The sequence below is a fragment of the Amblyomma americanum genome, chromosome 1 (assembly GCF_052857255.1).
Source record: "Amblyomma americanum isolate KBUSLIRL-KWMA chromosome 1, ASM5285725v1, whole genome shotgun sequence".
Taxonomy (NCBI): domain Eukaryota; kingdom Metazoa; phylum Arthropoda; class Arachnida; order Ixodida; family Ixodidae; genus Amblyomma; species Amblyomma americanum.
Window position 1 is genome coordinate 395,236,367 of NC_135497.1, and position 19,788 is coordinate 395,256,154.

At 51.1% G+C, this 19,788-nt stretch overlaps 1 protein-coding gene and 1 pseudogene across 1 annotated transcript in view; one reads left to right on the forward strand and one right to left on the reverse strand.

Annotated features, from left to right (window-relative positions):
* LOC144115729 (band 7 protein AGAP004871-like) overlaps window positions 1-19,788 on the forward strand; it is a 410,957-nt gene that overhangs the window by 326,996 nt on the left and 64,173 nt on the right. The window lies entirely within an intron of this gene.
* Window positions 265-19,241, reverse strand: LOC144116492 (uncharacterized; annotated as a pseudogene).

The following is a 19,788-nucleotide window of genomic DNA, read 5'->3' on the forward strand; positions in this document are numbered from 1 at the left end:
CGGTTCAAACGCTCGGTTAGCTCGTTTGTCTGCGGGTGGTATGCTGTGGCAATCTTGTGCTTGGTTGAACATGAGCGCAGGATGCCGTCAACAACTCGAGACATGAAATAGCGTCCGCGGTCCGTGAGTAATTGACAAGGGACACTATGTTGCAGAATAAGATTGTGCAAAAGGAAGTCAGCGACATCGGTCGCGCAGCCCGTAGGCAATGCACGGGTGATAGCGTACCGAGTTGGTGGCTACTGCGACCAACCTATTTCTGGTTTACGAGGTCGGGAATGGTCCAAGGAGTTCGAGCCCTACACGGTGGAACGGCTCCCCAGGCACGTCTATAGGGTGCAGAAGACCAGGAGGTGGTGCCGAAGGCTTCTTCCTGCGTTGACAGAGGTCGCAAGTGATGACGTAACGCTGGACTGTACGGTATAAGCCAGACCAAAAGAAGCGGCGCCGTATCCGGTCGTAAGTTCTTGCCACACCAAGGTGTCCAGCTGCAGGCAGGTCATGGAGTTCTGTGATTATAGAAAAGCGCAGCTGCTGGGGAATGACTAGTAGGTGGGAGGGCCAGTCAGGACGGAAGTTGCGGTGATAGCGGATGCCATTTTTTGGTATCGAAGAGCTGCAGGGAGCGCTCCGAGCTTCCATTGCTGAGGCTCTCGACGATGGTTTGCAAATATGGGTCCTTGCGCTGCTCCTCGGCGGGAGATCCGAAATGCCAAACAGGGAAGGGATATCGTCAGTGTCACTGAGATAAGTTGGCTCGACAGGGTACCGATACGGGCAGTCACCGTTTTGATGAAGACGCCTGGACTTGTACACAAGAGTGTGCGAATATTCCTGAAGGCATAGCGATCAGCGGCCAAGACGCCCGGAGGGGTCTTTCAGCGAGGACAGCCAGCAAAGGGCATGGTGGTCCGTGACAACAGAAAAAGCACACACGAACAAGTATGGCCGGAAGTTAGCTACAGCCCAAACCAGGGCGAGACACTCCCGTTCGGTAATCGAGTAATTTCGCTCGGCAGGTGAAAGCAGGCGGCTAGCATACGCAACGACGCGGTCTGGACCCCGGGAGCGTTGTGCGAGCACTGCTCCGATCCCGTAGCCGCAGGCGTCTGTAGGAGTTCAGTAGGGACCGTGGGATCAAAATGTGCCAGAATCGGTGATGACATCAGCAGGCCAACAAGCGTGGAAAACGCATTTTGTTGATAAGGGCCCCAGGTAAACTCGGTGTCGGTCTTCAGTAGGTAAGTGACGGGGACGAGCGATAACGGAAAAATCTTGAATAAAACGGCGAAAGTAGGAACACAGCCCCTAGAAAACTGCGCATGTCCTTCTGGTACTGTGGACGAGGAAAGTGTTGCACCGCTTCAATTTAGCGGGATCAGGACGTACGCCGGAGGCGTCGACGAGATGTCCAAGAATGGTGAGTTGCCGGGGGCCGGATCGGCATTTGGACGAGTTGAGCTGTAGCCCTGCCGTACGAAATACAGTCAGGATACTCCTGAGACGTTCAAGGTGCTTGGCAAAGGTGGGCGAGGAAGACAAGAATTTCGTCGAGGTAGCACATACAGGTAGTCCACTTAAATCCGCTAAGGAGCGAGTCCATCATCCTTTCGAAGGTAGTTGGTGCATTACAAAGTCCGAATGGCATGAGTTTGAACTGGTATAAACCGTCAAGTGTGACAAAAGCTGTTTTTTCGCGGTCCTGCTCATCAAAGGCGGTTTGCCAATAACCGGAACGAAGATCAATGGAAGAAAAGTATTGAGATCCATGGAGGCAGTCTAGAGCGTCATCGATCCTTGGGAGTGGGTGCACGTCTCTTCTTGTGATGCGGTCCATGTGGCGGTAATCAACGCAGAAACGCTAACTACCGTCTTTCTTTTTGACAAGGACGACGGGAGAGGCCCAAGGACTGGAGGACGGTTGGATGATGTCCTTAGCGAGCATCTTTTCAACTTCCTTTTGTATCACTTGGCGTTCGGAACTGGACACCCTGTAAGGCCAGCGGTGCAGAGGAGCGGCGTCACCGGTGTTGATACGATGCTGCACAATGGTCGTACGCGATAAAGGGCGGTCATTGTAATCAAATATGTCCTGAAAGGATGCCAGTAAATTAGTAAGCGCTTGTGCTTGGTCTGCGGAGAGATCGGAAGCGATCATATTGGCATAATGGTCAGGTCTCGAAATAGCTGTGAAATGACCGTCTGAAGAGGGCGATACACAGTTTGTGACTGCGGAGATCACGTACTCGTCGGTCGGGGACAGCGTGGCGAGGAACATGCCTTGAGGAAGCATCTGGACGTGCGTACTGAAGTTGAGAGCAGGTAGACGTGCGCTGTTTGCCGATACTGTGACAACCTGTGTGTGAAAGGGCAGCATTCTTAGTGACGGGCAAATCAAGGTCAGGAGTGATGACATACTGGCCGTTGGGAGGAGGTGGAACAGATTTAAATAAAACGTAAGTAGCAGTTGCAGGTGGTAAGCGGGTGAACTCGGCAGTACAGAGACGCTGCACAACTGGGGCAGGTGGTTCTAAGAGGAACGGTAGGTCCAACTCAACAACACTTGTAGCACAGTCAATAAAGGCTGCGTGCTCACTCAGGAAATCAAGGACGAGTATGATTTCATGAGGGCAGTGGTTGAGAACGGTAAACAGCACGGTGGTTTGGCGATCAGAAATCGTCACACGAGCAGCACACAGGTCGAGGACTGGGGACGTTGTGCCATCGGCAACTCGAACAACGGCTGTAGGAGCAGGCGTCAGTACTTTGCGGAGGCGGCGACGTAGGTCGGAACTCATCACAGAAATGTGGGTGCCCGTGTCAACCGGAGTAGAGACCGCAACTCTATCGACTTGTATGGTCAGTAAATTCCGCGGAGCATGAAGAAGTAAACGAGAATTTCGGGGCCGGGTCGTCACTGCAGCATCACCTTTAGACGCTGCAGAAGCTAGTTTTCCGCCTGTGATCGCCCGTAGGGGCTAGGAGAGACAGCGCGTGGTCGTTGCGGCGAACGGGACTGGCGGCGCTGTGGGGATGGTGAGCGGCTGAAGCGGGGCGGCGACACATCGGTGGTGGGGCTTGATGGGTCCAAGGATCGCGAGAAAGACCTTGAGCGGACAGCGTCGGGGCGATAAGGGGGTGTCGAGAAACGGGCTCGCTGGGAAGAGTACCATCGACTACGGCAATGACGGGTGATGTGGCCTACACGGGAACAATTGAAACATATGGGCCTGTCGTCAGGCGTACGCCACTCGGAGGGATTGCGTGGTCGAGGAGTGGCGTAAACAGGCCGGACAGGATAAAGAGGAGAAACTTCGGGTACTTGGAGGGGGGGGGGGGGGCATAAATAGCGGCGACTGAGTTGAAACCCAAGTTAGCAATTTCCTGTCGCACGACGGCTTGAATAAGAGGAAGCGTCGTCAACAGCTGGTCGGCCACAGGAGTTGCTAAGGAAGCCGGACCAATTGCTTCAAGCTCACGGCGCACAATACGGGTCACGTTCTCAGGTGAGGTCGGCTGGTTCCGAGAATAAAGATCTTGGCAGGAGGAAGACGCAGCTGTGTTGGGCAGGCGTGCGATATGCTGGGCGATCCGTCGGCTTTTGGCCTCCTCGAAGCGGCGGCATTCTTTTATGATGTCGGCAATCTTGTCGCAGGTTTTGTAGATGAGCAGATTGAAGGCGTCGTCTGCGATGCCCTTGAGCACATGTCCGACTTTTTCAGCCTCTCTCATCTTCGTATCCACTGTGTAGCACAGAGACAACACATCTTGAATATAAGAGACGTAGGGCTCCGTGGATGACTGGGCGCCACTGGCAAGATCTCTTTCAGCGGCAAGCTGCCGGCCGAGTGGTTTGCCTAAAAGGTCGATAAGCTTCTGCTTGTAGTCAGCCCAACTGGTTAGTGTCTCTTCGTTGGTATCATACCAATTGAACGCCGTGCCGTTAAGGTAAAAAACTATGTTCGCAAACATGAAAGTTAGGTCCCAGCGGTTGTTAGCGCTGCAACGTTCATGCCTGCGAAGCCAAGTCTGGACGTCGGCGTCATCGTCGCCAGAGAAGGGTCCAGGATCACGAGGGTGAGTGAGGACGACGGAGGACACCAATGCTGCCGAATCTTGGGGGGATGCTTCCGTCATTGTCGGCCGTGGTAGTTCTTGTAAACCAGCGCAACGGCTCGAAGCCAAACAGAAAGGGACAAAACACAGCGCTGAACTAACATCAGAATAGATTTATTCAGGGCACCATGCAGGGCCGTGGTAGGTATCGTCCGCTACGTAGTTCCTTCTTGCCGCACCTCCACCAAGGATGTTACGGGGAAATACTATTTACATTTATTTACAAGTGTTGGAGGTTAGAATAAGGAGTTCCTAGCAGGGAGCACCAACACGAACAGGAAGCTGCATTAACCTCCTCTTCGTTCGTCCTTTCACGCGAGAGGCCACTTCGTCTTCCACTGCCACTTCGTCGTAACAATATTGTGAGTTAGCTGATATAATGCGTTTTTCTGGTGTTGGATGACAATTCAGGTCGTGAAGAGACTACTTCGAAACGATTGCTTTGAGCCTCTCGATGCGATGACGCAACATGCCTGCCGTCTACCCACGCAATTTATCCACCATTGTTAGCACAACACCGTTTCTTTTTTCAAAACAAACCTGTTTTACCGACGCAAATTAAATGAAATACATTTTCTTTTACAACGCACCAGCTCACCCTAACTCTCCGATGACGATGAAAGGGGACGAAAGCGAGCGGGGCTAATGCGGCGTTTCCTCCGTGCAGACGACGATGTGTAATACTTCGTATGCAAGGCGCGAGATGTCACTTAGCTGCTGTGTCGTTGCCGGACAGCTTCAACTATTGACTGAAACCGGCGTATAGCTGTTTATGCGTTCCAGCTCGATGTAGGAGCTCACAAACGGTTTGTCGCGAATTCGCAATGTTTGGCCACTAGACATAAGAGCAGCAAAATAAATTAGATCTCCACTGAAAAAGCACCGCAATTTACACTAGTTCATCCTTGCCTCAATCGTAGTTGCACAGAGCCACACCGGCAAATATTATCACATTTATTTGTAGGGTCATTCTAAACATCTTGAAATATGACAATAATTTTTTTACCCGTGCTCATCTGTGCATTACTATTTGTCTCACTCGGCATAACAAAGTGCTTTCACAGACGCAAAACGGCATGACGGAACATATAGCGCTAAGAAACCAGGACGAAAAATGAACACCACGAGCGCTAACTTTCAACTGATATTCAGCCTGTATAAGAACTTCACATGCGATGAATAAACTTCAAATGAAAGTTAGCGCTCGTGGTGTCTCTTTCATTGTTTGTCCTGGTTTCTTAGCGCTATATCTTCCGTCATGGCAAACCAACTCGGCCGAACAGCCACTCTGAGCAAAACGGCAGTCACGCCTGCTCTGCACCAAACTGATTGTTGCACATGTCATAGAATTTCTCTCGTCGGCATCGTAGCAGACCACATCAATCTCCGCTTCGTCGATCGGTTTGCCATCTACTTATTTGGTCACGGCGCAGCAGCAGCGAGAGCGCCGAGAAAGCAAAAGAAACAGGTTATGCGTCACGTAATCAAGCGCATTAGGCGTAATGCGATCAAGCGACGACCAGCCGAGCATTGTTTAATATGGTCTCGGCGAACCCGCGAGAAAGCGAGAAAGGGCGAGCTCACCACGGGCGCCTCTGAGACTCGAGAGAAAGAGAGAGGAGAACCAACCAGCCAGACACGGGTACAAAAACGCGAGGAGAAGAGCTGCAAAGGAGTTAGGCGGAGTTCCGGTAGCGATTTCACTCAGCGAGTTCACGTGGGGAATGCCCGCAGAGGGTTCCCGACGACGCACCGGTCAAAAAAATTGTAAACTGCGGGGTTGCCTGATGCGACACGAGCGCTATGAGGAACGCCGTAGTGGAGGGCTCCGGATTCATTTAGTAGACTTCCTGGGGTTCTTCAACGAGCGCTGACGCCGCACAGTATACAGGCGTCTTTGTGTTTCGCTGCCATCGAAATACGGCCGCCGCCACCGGTATCGATCCGGTGACCTTCGGATCAGCAGCCGAATGACGAAGCCCCTCATCCATAGCGGAGGGCAGACACCGGTCAAGAAGGTGGCGCAATGTTCATGCCGAAGCTGAAGCCACGAGTGACGCTCTGCAGATCCTAACAAAACCCAAGCAGGCTTCAACCAACGATTTCTCCATCCTGTTTCTGAAGCCTTGCTGTCCAGGCGTCCAAAAAACCGCTTGGTTCTGAAGAACCAAGCAGTACGAGCCCTTGAGGGTGATGAGGGTTTGTTGCATTTTTTTCTTGATACATTTTGTTTTCCGCTGTAATTCTCATATATCTGACGAGAGAAGCAATTAATCAGCCTCTGAAATCAAAGAAGCGAAAATCGTTTTCGACGCTTTCTGTCAAATATAGCCAGCATAGCTGCACGAAGGAATAGCCGGGGAATATATGCGTATTTTGTACTTCAACGATGAGGCAAGAAACAACCTCGAATATAACACTTTATTTCTCCTCCTCACCGCCAGTTCCATGCACCTCGTACTGAGGAAATCACCTAACATTAGCACTGATCGTGTTCTGTTGCCATAGGGAGACAAGCTCCAGAGAGTTCACTATGAGAAAAAATCCTAGGAAAACAAATAAGCAAATTCACAGGATGGTTTGGTTTGGTGTATGGGGGTTTAACGTCCCAAAGCGGCTCAGGCGATGAGAGACGTAGTAGTGAAGGGCTCCGGAAATTTCGACCACCTGGGGTTCTTTAACGTACACTGACATCGAACAGCACACGGGCCTCAAGAATTTCGCCTCCATCGAAATTCGACTGCCGCGGCCGGATTCGAACCCGCCAAAGTCACAGGAGAGCAAAAAGTGCAAGAAAGCATTGAAAGGTATGTGTGTGTGCTATGCATCCAAGAATTTCAACCTGACTATTGTGTTATTTGTTTGTCCTCAATTTTCTGTCCTTAAAGTTATTCTCTCACACGATCCTCGCCTCGGTAATCACTACCCTTTTCCTGCTATCTAGTTACCGTCTTTCCGTTACCGCCGTTTGTGTGTGGGTTCTCACGCAAGTCGAAGCGCGACCCCGAGCCGTGCAGACTAAATGCATGCTTCAGGATAACACAAGAAAGAACACAAAGCATGGCACGTGCGGAAAGAACTGAGTGCAGAAGTGACACGGGCACGTTGGCAGCGGAGAGTGACGTGCCGTCGATACGCGCCGCGTCTCGGCGGAAATAAAATAAGTGCGATGCCACGAGTCTGCGCTCCCGTGCGAGAGACGTTGACAGCTCGCCGTCTCCGAAGGCTGTGTGTACTCCGCCGGGAACAGCGTCCGACGCTGGCAGGGACGGTGGCGTCCGTCCGGGCATCTTTCCGTCGCGGACGGATCTTCGCTTTTGTTCTTCTGACGCTGCGGTGAGGAGATTTATGGCTCCGTTTGGCGTTATTTTTGTCTCCATCCTCTCTTTTTTCTCCGTTAACCTGCAAAGTCTGCCTGCTTTTCAACCTGCTTCTCGTATTACGGTTTTTATTTGCTCCTTATCTAGCCCTCCCGTCATTTGAGAAAAGGCGTTTCAAAGTTATTCGATCTCCGCCTTTGCTTAAATCTCTTCCTTGCCTCGGTCCTTTTCTCCCCCCCCCCCCTTATACGGTGTCTCCTCGTTATTCATCAACTGAGCTGGTTAATTAATTTCTGTCTTTCTTGTCGGCTAATATCCTCGTGTAGCGCATCTGCACTTTGGGGCTTGTCGTCTTGCTATTCACCCGACCGTGCGGAGACATTTGAAATACTGGCTTCTTTTCCTTGAACCTCATGCTCAATTAATGGCTCCCTTTTCTTTCGGCATATTCTGGTACTTTGCTGACGTTTTTCAACCGCCTACACATCTTCAGTGCGAAATAACAAAATACTGAAAGGTATGAATCAACGAGTTTCTGAGGCTCTGTAGATCGAACAAATCATCGCGAGTTTTCGCACAATGCGCTGAAAGGTCGAAGGTAATTTGGTCGCGTTTTAATACTCGTGTCTTGGTATGAAGCAAACTGTGGCAGTTCAGTTTGGGTACCGTGAACTGCTAAAAATGATATATCGGCTCGCAAACCTTTGCATAGCTAACTTACCTCATTTCTGATCGCAGGCTACCTTCAGCTCCACCGTATTGTTTTCAGGTTTGACCCCTGGGAAAAAAAGTGCCTCGAGCTAAAGTGGCCTAGTTGAGCGAAGGTAACGAAAAAGAACCTTTTTTTTGCAGCGATCTTCGCTTTAAGCGGTTGCTTCGTAATGGCAAATAAAGGGGCCCTCACGGCACAAACTTGAACTTCGCTGTCAAGGATCCCATTCTCTCTGCTTTCTTTCTACAGAAAAAGGAACCCTGAAAGAACTTTTATTAAAATGGCTCGATATGTGCAGTGGCCCGCCCCTTGTCCGATCACCAACTGCAAGAATCTTTCGAGTACCATCTGCGTTGCTGTGAGTTTCAGCGATCGAAATTTACCTTCGTTGGCTGAATTCTGCTCGCATTTCGAGAGAAGGCTTCAAACCTACGGACATTTAATCATTAGGCTTGTTGTGATCCGCATCAGTGGTCAGGGTCTTCTCTCACCTGGAGCAATCTCTTCTGCGTTCGACAAGCAAATGGACGTTGCCTCATCACCGATATCTCTCGCGCACTTGTTTATCGGCTTGTCTCAGGTGGCAGTAGGGACGTGAGCAAATCTATAATCCTGCAATAATAAAACTAAGCAGGAAAATTATTTCATGATGCATAACTACGGCAGATGGAGACACCTGACGTCGCCACAAGTGTGAGTCAAATTGTTATGATGAAACCGCTTACAGCGGCACACACACGCTCGTACGTTAAAGAACTTGAACTCGGTATAGGACTGCGTCGCAGAGCAGAATGTTCGCGAAAATTCTCTCTAAACTGCCGAAAAATACGGTAACAGCAGTTCAGGCAAGCGCCTTGCAACGTCCAGGCCATCGCGCATGCGATGCGTCAGAAGTTATGTTCTAGGAAGGGTTCAGATTTCCTTACCGTTCTTTTCGTGCCAGAGGTAAGCTCGTTTAACCTTTCAACCCCAAAACCCGAGCTGTACTCGTCATGGGACGTTGTGACAATATTTCCAATGTCGAGTCACACTCGTCGAGCCCGACGCTGTCTTCTTAGTTTCAGTGCCAGAGGCAGAGTATAGGCTCGTACATCAGTTTCTTTTCTTAACAAAGAGGCCACGAGAAGTCGCAGAAAAATTCTCTTTTGGCCTTTGACGCACATCTGGCTTGTCAACGGTGGTTTAGAAATGGCAGGACGATTGCATCATGCCTGTGGCGGCGATGTTGTTTGGAAAGGAGCTGTTTCTTTCCCTGGATCGGAAAGAGGCGATAAGGCAGATAAGCAATATGCCTTTGAAAATAAGGCTGGCGTAGCTGTTTGATCTTAAGTCAACTGTTATGACCCCCAAAGTGACGCCGACTACTACTTGCTCCTGCGTAACGACCTCGTTCTCGCAAGTGCGCAGGAGCGTCTAGTCATCGAAAGGCTTGTCACGTTGCGTCGGTTCAAGTAAATACTGCGCATTTCAGAACCCGTGATTTCATAATCTTTGCGTGTATTGAGGAAAATGCTTGTCCAAGAACAGCTTTTTCTTTCCATATTTTTTGCGCTAATAGCAATCCGGAACCAACCACACAACACATCTTTAGAAGCAAAACGACATGTGGAAAAATATCAGCTGAATTAAAAGAACGGGAAATTTTGTTCATTTTTCCTATAACTAACATGGTGGTAACAGGCCTGACTGACCAATTCTAATACCAGGCTAACCGTTGTCAACATTGGCGTTCCGGCCTTACAAATGCCAGATTTATGCGAGGCTAAATCCATGAGAAAGAACTCATCTGTGTCGCATGCATGCAGTCACGGACACACAAACAAAGACGAGGTCGGAGATGAGTCCTAAATTGCTAGAATAAGGCTAAGATCTTGATGCGCGGCAGTTACCACATGTAATTTTAGTAAATGTTGCATCATGATCAAGCACCAGTAGCGAAGTTCTGGGTACGGCTTGAAATGATATTCCCAAAACAGATTATTTATCTTTTCATCAGATTACGCAATCACTCACCTTCTTGTGGGAAATGCAGCAGAAGGATTGTGCGCACTGGGAATAGATTCCTCGAACAAAGAACAAAGAATTTCCTCGCATTCGATAATACGCCTTTAAAGCTGTGGGTAAGAGTTTCTTGCCGGAGTTGAGACTGTTCGCTATAGTAAAACCACTCAATACAAACGAACGCTGAGGTCTCTACAGTGTCTCCGAACTCCTTGGGGCTGAAATTCAACCTGCAACCGGCGCCAACAAAATCGTGCGTGAAAGTCTCCAAGCACTCCTAGTGTAATATAATTATTGGCGACCGTACGTTCTTCGCGTCCGTGACTTCGCCGATCGTCGTAACCCGGTGCCGGAGATTCGCGGCGCCCAATGACTCGTGAAAAGCTTTGAGGATTCAGCTCTCGATTTGCCCACGCCAGCTGCAGCTTTCACTTCTCTACGTTGCATACTTTTGACATCAGACTTTAGCGTCCATCATGAGAGACATAGACAGAGTATATACCTTCGATTCTCGTGATGGGTATTCTCAGCATGTGACGAGGTGCGTTCGTTTTATTCTCGTAGTATAAACTGTACGGCGTAAGCTTTCAGCTTGAATTGCAGCGCGCAGACAGTTGTTATTCATAAGCCAGTTGTTTGTTAATGCTGCACAGTGTGAAAGAACCGCGCCTGTGGCTTACTTGAACAACGGGTCCATCCCGTAATGACGAGACAGAGAAAATGTCGCATAAAAGTCACGAAACCTTAGTATTTCGTCATTAGTGGCCTTTGCATTGCAGAAGGGTAAGAAACTGGCAGGTGTATAGAGAAAAATGTAATTATTGCTTAAATAATATTGAATAATTACAGTAATTTCTAAATTTAAAGTTCATAACAGTAGTACTGCGATGAAACACTTGGGTACATAAAATTAATCAAAAGCAATTGCGAAACCCTTCCACTGCCTGCAAATCGAGCAGTGCGACTAAAGAAACACTGCACGGTTCTGCCATTAATGTTACGATTTAGCAGTGAGCTTACCTTTTAGCAGGTGTCTTGCACCTGTAGCGGCTGGCACATTGACAGATATGTTGCAAAAGGCCGTTTGTTTAGTAACGTAGGCATGGAACACTTGTTGAAACATAAATGAAAGCCATTCACATTTTTACAGCGGTCTCCCATACGTGATACGCCGACAATTACAGGGCTATAGGGCAGTGTTGCAAAAGCATTTCACGTTTTCAGCCTCTCTTGCTGTGGGTTATAAACTTGTCTTGCGCCAAAGAAAAGTCACGGTAATATTTGGTCAACGCCGCAATGCGGGACACGCTCACGCCCCGAAAGAAGAGGGAAGAATCATAAGGGAAGGATTGAGTTCAAGAAGGTGAAAAGGAAAAGTTCGGAATGACAGAGCAGGAAGAGAAAGCGAAGAAGTTGGCGAAAAAGAGGAAAAGCAACTTGGTAAGGAGAAAATAATAAACAAAAGCAAAGAAAACAGACCTAGAAAAAAAGAGAGGAAAAACAAGACGACGAAGACCCGGAGAAGGAGCGTGACCCGCTTGGCCCGCGGTGCTTGTGTCTGGGTCTTGGGGAAGAGACGCGTTGTCGAAAAGGATCGCACTGAAGAGAAAGCAATTCACGGGAAAACAACCCCAAACCTTGGCAGAAAGAAAAGTTATGCAGAGAAGAAGACAAGCGTAACCTCGATTTCCCTTGCTGGCTCTATTTTTTCGCAAGCTTCGAGATTCAATATGCATTGTCGCCAGAGTGTAAAGAAAAAGTTTATTCTTCTCACAATGAAAACTCGCCGTTGCTCGGATCGGAAGCTGTGGAACGCTAACCAACCAAATGACCGAGTGAGTGAGAGATCCTAACAGTTAAATGAGTGGACGCATTCTTCGTTGAGTTACGAAAAATGAAAACGCACTTCTGAAAAATAAAGGAACTTAAACAGGTATGGTTGATCAGTGTTTATAACAAGATTGTTTTATATATTCCTTTTCTTCGAATAACAGCACTGAGCAGGAGACTGAAACTTGCTGCCAGAAGCTTTATTCTCAGATAAACGACAAGCTTGTTACGGAATCCATTTATGGCGAAGACACTGACATCACGCAAATGGCGCGCAAACCGCGCACGACCTATGCCCGGTGACATGAGAAAGTGCATTTCTCACAGCGTGCGGGCGTTTTCATTTTTTTTTTCGTCCAGGGGAGCTTTCGCATTGGCACAGTATATTGCGAGTTGAAGAAATGAGAAGAAAATGGCAACAACGATGGATTCCGCGTGTGGTGCCGCATCAACAACGAACAGCTTTTAATACAACAATAGCAGAGGAGAGATCGGTCGGCGACATGCGAACCATTCTCGTAGCCAGCGAAAGAAGAGATGAAAGGGGAAAAAAAGGAAGAAAGAAAGAAAGAAGGATGGGAGAAGCGCATCCTCCTCCTACGAGCGGCGAAGAAACGGGCCAGCGCTGAGGCAAGCCTGGACAGCGAACCGAGCCGTTCACTCAGCAGCACAACGAGGCGAAATGGGCGCTCCCGCTCCTGCAGAGATCCCCCCCTTTCCCCCGACTGCAGCCCCGGCGAGAAATCGTGTTTGGGGCCGCGCTTTTGCATTCAGTCCTAGTGGTGCGCGAGCGAAACTGCCCAAATGAGCCGGCATCCGAAAGCCTCCGGCAGCGGTGGCGCCGGTTCCAAATCACCACCGGCGCAGCCTCTCAACGATGCTGGCAGAAAAGAAGGCGAGAGGGCGCAGCGGCACTGAAAGAATGCGATGAGCCGAAGAAGGAAAAGCCCGGAGGTTGAGGGGGCAAATAAACGAGGGAGGATGCTGCTGCTGCTTTGCTCCCGGAACAACAGAGCCGCACCACGCTGGCTGGAAAAGACGCTCTGTGAAGAAAGCGGCACCCCCGATCGAACCGAGCCAGAGTCGCGGCGCATGTGGAGAGGACAGGTCCTGGGGTGAAGGCGGGATGTCGTGGTCTCACTGAGAGGAGGGCATCTCGGTGAATGCAGGTCTTGGTGGGTCGTGTTTAGAGGGGGTACTTTGAACCGCCTAAAAAAAGATAGAAAAAGAATGATGGATTCGCAAAGAGAGAGCGTGCATGGGTGTAGGTGCCCTCTGAAGTGGAGCTTTCCGTCCCGCTCCGCTGATGAGTAGTCGCAGTTGACGGCATGGAATGACGGGCGTTTATAAAAGGTTCGGCACACCGACCACCTTCATCTTGGAGGAGGGCTGCAGAAAACTGTGTATATCGTCACGTGGTGGTGACGTTGAAGAACACAAGCAATACTGTGAAAGACAAAACTAACTTTTATTGGGCGAACCTGTGCCCACAAAAACAGGCTACACTTACAGCACACCGGTAGCGGCGAACACGGTCGGCGATCGTCGAAAATCTTATCCGCGGGTCAAGCGCGTCGGCTGTTCCATAGCAGTCGTCGAATGTTCCAGACTAATCGTTGGGACCCGCGTGCCTTCCACAAAGTTCTACACCATTCACGTCAGGCGATGAAATCAGATAACATAAGGTTCGGCTACAACAGACAGCGAATAGAAGCATCGATGACTTGCCAGAAACTTCGGATAGATGCAGGCGCGTCCCGCGCTGAGCGATAACACTTGTTAGGCGGCGAAACGTGGCCGCCGGATAAAGATAAGTACACGTGTCATTACCCCCCTCATGAAAAGCATCGACCCGATGCTGCAAACAAACGAAATAAAGAAAAGCACTCGTAGCAAAGAAAACAACAAAAATAAGGAAGTTCGTCAGCGTCCGTAAAAGGGTTTAAGGCGCACCACGTGGACCACATCAGATCGTGCTCGGCGCCGCAGTGAATGCGAAATGCCGTCTGGCACGACCTCATAGTCCAGTGAGCCAATACGTCGAATGACCTTGTAAGGTCCGAAATAGCGTCTCAATAGTTTCTCACTTAGTCCTCGTCGGCGTATCGGGGTCCATACCCAAACACGGTCGCCGGGCTGGTACTCGACGGAGCGTCGTCGCAGGTTGTAGTGTCGGCTGTCGGTACGCTGCTGGTTCTTGATCCGTAGGCGGGCGAGCTGTCGAGCTTCTTCGGCGCGCTGGAGATAGGTAGCGACGTCAAGATTTTCCTCGTCAGTGACGTGCGGCAGAATGGCGTCGAGCGTCGTCGTCGGGTTCCTGCCGTAAACTAGCTTAAGTGGCGTTATCTTTGTTGTTTCTTGCACCGCCGTGTTGTAAGCGAATGTTACGTACGCAGGACCACAACCCATGTCTTGTGCTCGACGTCGACGTACATACATTGCTGGCATGTCGGCAAGGGTCTTGTTCAGGCGCTCCGTGAGACCATTCGTCTGCGGATGGTAGGCAGTTGTCCTCCTGTGACTTGTCTGGCTGTATTGCAGAATGGCTTGCGTGAGCTCTGCTGTAAAAGCCGTTCCTCTGTCGGTGATGAAGACTTCTGGAGCACCATGTCGCAGCAGGATGTTCTCGACGAAAAATTTCGCCACTTCGGCTGCGCTGCCTTTCGGCAGAGCTTTAGTTTCAGCGAAGCGGGTGAGATAGTCCGTCGCCACGACGATCCACTTATTTCCGCACGTTGATGTCGGAAATGGTCCCAACAAGTCCATCCCGATCTGCTGAAAAAGTCGGTAAGGAGACTTGATCGGCTGTTGTAATCTCGCTAGCCTTGTCGGCAGCGTCTTGCGTCGCTGACAGTCTCGGCATGTCTTGACGTAACGGGCGACAGCGGCGGTTAGGTGCGGCCAGTAATATCTTTCTTGTATCCTTGGTAGAGTCCGGGAGAAACCGAGGTGCCCTGCGATGGTGCCCTACATCGTCATGTAGGCGTGCAGTACTTCTGGACGCAGCGCCGACGGAACAAGAAGAAGATAGTTGGCGCGGACTGGTGAGAAGTTCTTATTCACGAGTAGGTTGTTTTGAAGCGTGAACGAATACAATCCACGCTTAATGCCCTAGGGACAACGTCGGTGTGCCCTTCCAAATAATCGACTAGGGCTTTTAGCTCCGGGTCTCCTCGTTGCGGTTCGGCGAAGTCTTCCGCGCTTATAATTCCAAGGTAGGCGTCGTCATCCTCGTCATCTTGCGGCGGCGGGTCAATGGGGGCGCGTGATAGGAAACCGGCATCTGAGTGTTTTCGTCCGGACTTGTAGGTTACAGTGATGTCGTATTCTTGTAGTCTGAGGCTCCACCGTGCCAGCCGTTCTGAAGGGTCCTTTAAGTTAGCTAGCCAATGCAATGCGTGATGGTCGCTGACCACTTTGAATGGCCTGCCATATAGGTAAGGGCGAAATTTCGCTGTGGCCCAAACGATGGCGAGGCATTCCTTTTCGGTTGTAGAATAATTGCCTTCCGCTTATGATAACGACCGGCTAACGTAAGCTATCACGTGTTCATGCCCATCTTTTCTCGGGACTAAGACGGCACCGAGGTCTAGGCTACTGGCGTCAGTGTGGATTTCGGTATCGGCGTGCTCGTCGAAATGCGCTAGTACGGGCGGCGACTGCATGCATTGTTTGAGTTCTTGAAATGCGTCGGCCTGCGGCGTTTCCCACTTGAACTCTACGTCACATTTAGTCAGCTGTGTCAGCGGCTCAGCGATGCGTGAAAAGTCCTTGACAAATCGCCTGTAGTAGGCACACATGCCAGGAAATCTACGCACTGCCTTCTTGTCGATGGGCTGCGGGAACTGTGCGATGGCAGCTGTCTTCTGCGGGTCAGGGTGGACTCCAGACTTGCTGATGACGTGGCCTAGGAACAGAAGCTCATCGTAAGCGAAGCGGCACTTTTCTGGCTTCAGAGTGAGCCCTGATGACGTGATGGCCTCTAGTACTGTGGCAAGTCGCCTAAGGTGATCGTCGAAATTTGCGGCGAAGACAACGACGTCATCAAAGTAAACGAGACAGGTCTGCCACTTCAATCCTGCTATAACCGTGTCCATCACGCGCTGGAACGTTGCAGGCGCCGAGCACAGTCCAAATGGCTTAACCTTGAACTCGTAGAGGCCGTCTGGGGTGATGAAGGCGGTCTTTTCGCGATCTTTTTCGTCGACTTCTATTTGCCAATAGCCAGACTTGAGGCCCATCGACGAGAAGTACTTTGCGTTGCAGAGCCGATCCAATGCGTCGTCTATCCGTGGGAGTGGGTATACGTCCTTCTTCGTGATCTTGTTCAGACGATGATAATCGACGCAGAAACGTAGGGTTCCGTCCTTTTTCTTTACCAGGACAACAGGGGATGCCCACGGGCTTTTCGACGGCTGGATGATGTCGTCGCGCAGCATTTCGTCGACTTGTTCTCTTATAGCTTCACGTTCTCGCGGCGAAATTCGGTAAGGGCTCTGGCGGAGTGATCGAGCGCACTCCTCGGTGATTATGCGATGCTTGGCGACCGGTGTTCGTCGAATCCTCGAGGACGTCGAAAAGCAGCCTTTGTATCGTCGGAGCAGACTTCTGAGCTTCTGTTGCTTAATCACGGGGAGACATGGTTCGGGAACCATGATCCTCGGGGTAGATGCGGCGGAATCCGAGAGGACAAGCGCATTATTGGTTTCCAGAATTTTCTCGATGTACGCGATCGTCGTGCCCTTGTTTTTGTGCTTGAACTCCTGGCTGAAGTTTGTCAGCAACACTTCAGTTTTCCCTCCATGCAGTCGAGCGATCGCTCTTGCGACGCAAATTTCACGGTGAAGCAGTAGACGTTGGTCGCCTTCGATGACACGTTCTACGTCAGCGGGTATTTCGGTGCCGACCGAAATAACAATGCTGGAGCGATGCGGGATGCTCACTTCATCTTCGAGCACACTCAAGGCGTGGTGACTACGAGGGCTCTCCGGCGGTATCGCTTTATCTTCCGACAGTGTTATTGACTTTATTTAACTTCAGGTCGATTACCCGCCGCGGTGGCTCAGTGGTTAGGGCGCTCGACTACTGATCCGGAGTTCCCGGGTTCGAACCCGACCGCGGCGGCTGCGTTTTTATGGAGGAAAAACGCTAAGGCGCTCGTGTGCTGTGCGATGTCAGTGCACGTTAAAGATTTCCAGGAGGTCGAAATTATTCCGGAGCCCTCCACTGCGGCACCTCTTCTTCCTTTCTTCGATCACTCCCTCCTTTATCCCTTCCCTTACGGCGCGGTTCAGGTGTCCAACGATATACGAGACAGATACTGCGCTATTTCCTTTCTCCAAAAAAACAATTATTATTATTATTATATTCAGGTCGATGATTGCGCCGTGTTGGTTCAGGAAGTCCATACCGAGAATGACGTCTCGTGAACACTGTTGGAGGATAACGAAGGTGGCAGGGTAAGTGCGGTCATGAATGGTTATTCTTGCCGTGCAGATTCCAGTCGGCGTGGTGAGGTGTCCTCCAGCGGTCCGAATTTGAGGGCCTTCCCATGCGGTCTTAACTTTCTTCAACTGGGCGGCGACGTGTCCACTCATTACGGAGTAATCAGCCCCTGTGTCCACTAAGGCGGTAACTGCGTGGCCGTCTAGAAGCACGTCGAGGTCGGTGGTTCTTTGTCTGGCGTTGCAGTTAGGTCTTGGCGCCGGATCACGGCTGCGTCGTATTGAACTGAAGTTGGAACGTCGCGTCGTCAAGTCGTCTTTCGTCGGTGTAGTCTTGGCTTCCTGACTTCGTCGGGACGGCGGCGTGTCGTTATTATGTCGTCGAGATGGTCTCTGCGTCGTCTTCGTCGGCGGCGGAGGATCTTCGTCAGTTCGACGAACAGCAACGGCACCTCCATCGGTTGCTGCTTTTAGTTTTCCAGATATTTGCTCGCAGAGCGGCCCCGTGCTGGGCCAGTGTATGGACGGCGCTGCGGCGACAGGTAGCGGCCTGGTGACGGTGACCGGGACGGCCGTCGAGGGCTCCACTGAGTAGCGGCGAGTTAGTCGGCGATGTCACGAGGGCGTTCACCTCCCAGAGGGCGCGGTGCATCCACGGCGAACCCTCGCAATCCCAGGTCGCGGTATGGGCAGCGGCGGTACACATGGCCGGCTTCCCCGCAGTGGTAGCAGAGCGGGCGGTGGTCAGGAGCTCGCCGACGTCGGTCTTCCTCGGGTAGCTGCGCTGGGCGGCGGGTGGGCGTGTTGGCGGCGGCGGCAGTGGTCGACGGAATTGCGGCGTTACAGAGTCCTGGTGCGGTCGTGGAGGGGGACCTTGACGGCGGGCGACGGCGGCGTAGGTCATCGCTTCTGGCTGGGGCTGCGATGATTGTGGTTGTACCTCGGGAACTCCCAGCGTTCGCTGGACTTCTTCTTTCACAATTTCGGTGACTGAAGCCACTTGAGGTTGCGATGAAGGGAAGATCCTTTGAAGCTCCTCTCGTACGACTGCCCTGATGGTCTCGCGCAAGTTGTCGGTGGCCAGTGACTGAACTTCGGCGTATTTTGTCGAGTTCGTGCGGCGGTGTATTGTCGGTTCCGCATTTCGAGTGTCTTCTCAATGCTGTTGGCCTCGCGAAGGAACTCTTCTACGGTCGTCGGTGGGCTTCGTATCATTGCGCCGAAAAGTTCCTCCTTTACACCACGCATCAGTAGGCGGAGTTTCTTCTCTTCGGACATTTCCGGGTCGGCGTGGTGGAACAGACGGCTCATTTCCTCAGTGAAGATTGCGATCGTCTCATTCGGCAGCTGCGCTCTGGTCTCCAGGAGAGCTTGGGCTCGCTCTTTTCGCAGGACGCTTGTAAATGTTTGCAAGAAGCTGCTTCGGAACAGGTCCCACGTCGTCAAGGTGGCTTCTTGTTTCTCGAACCACGTCCTGGCGGCGTCCTCCAATGCGAAATAGACATGTCGCAGCTTGTCGTCGCTTGCCCAGCTGTTAAACGTAGCGACCCCCTCACACGTTTCCAGCCAGCTTTCCGGGTCCTCAAATGTGGAACCGCGGAACGTCGGTGGTTCCCTGGGCTGCTGCAGCACGATGGGGGACGCTGGGGCTGCCATTGGGGTTGCCTCGGCCACAATATTTTTGGTCTTCGCAGGTAGAAGTCCGTGCTCCGGGGGCAGCTGTTGAAGACGGCGGCTTGCTCGATTGTCCGGGACTACGTTGGTGTTCTCTTTGCGGTCCGGGTTTGGATCACGGCTTGTCGGGGGCGTCCGGTACATGAACAAAAAAAAGGACCTCCACCAGATGTCACGTGGTGATGACTTTGAAGAACACAAGCAATGCTGTGAAAGACAAAACTAACTTTTATTGGGCGAACCTGTGCCCACAAAAGAGGCTGCACTTACAGCACACCGGTAGCAGCGAACACGGTCGGCGATCGTCGAAATTCTGATCCACGGGTCAAGCGCGTCGGCTGTTACGTAGCAGTCGTCGAATGTTCAAGACTAATCGTTGGGACCCGCGTGCCTTCCACAAAGTTCTACACCATTCGCGTCAGGCGATGAAATCAGAAAACATAAGGTTCGGCTACAACAGACAGCGAATAGAAGCATCGATGACTTGCCAGAAACTTCGGATAGATGCAGGCGCGTCCCGCGCTATGCGATAACACTTGTTAGGCGGCGAAGCGTGGTCGCCCGATAAAGATAAGTACACGTGTCAATACCGATAATGAGAGCCTAATTTGTAAAACATAACTGAAGGCGTTGGCTCCGTAGGCTGTTTATTTCTTTCTTTTGTTATACGTTTTCAAATCTTGATTACTCG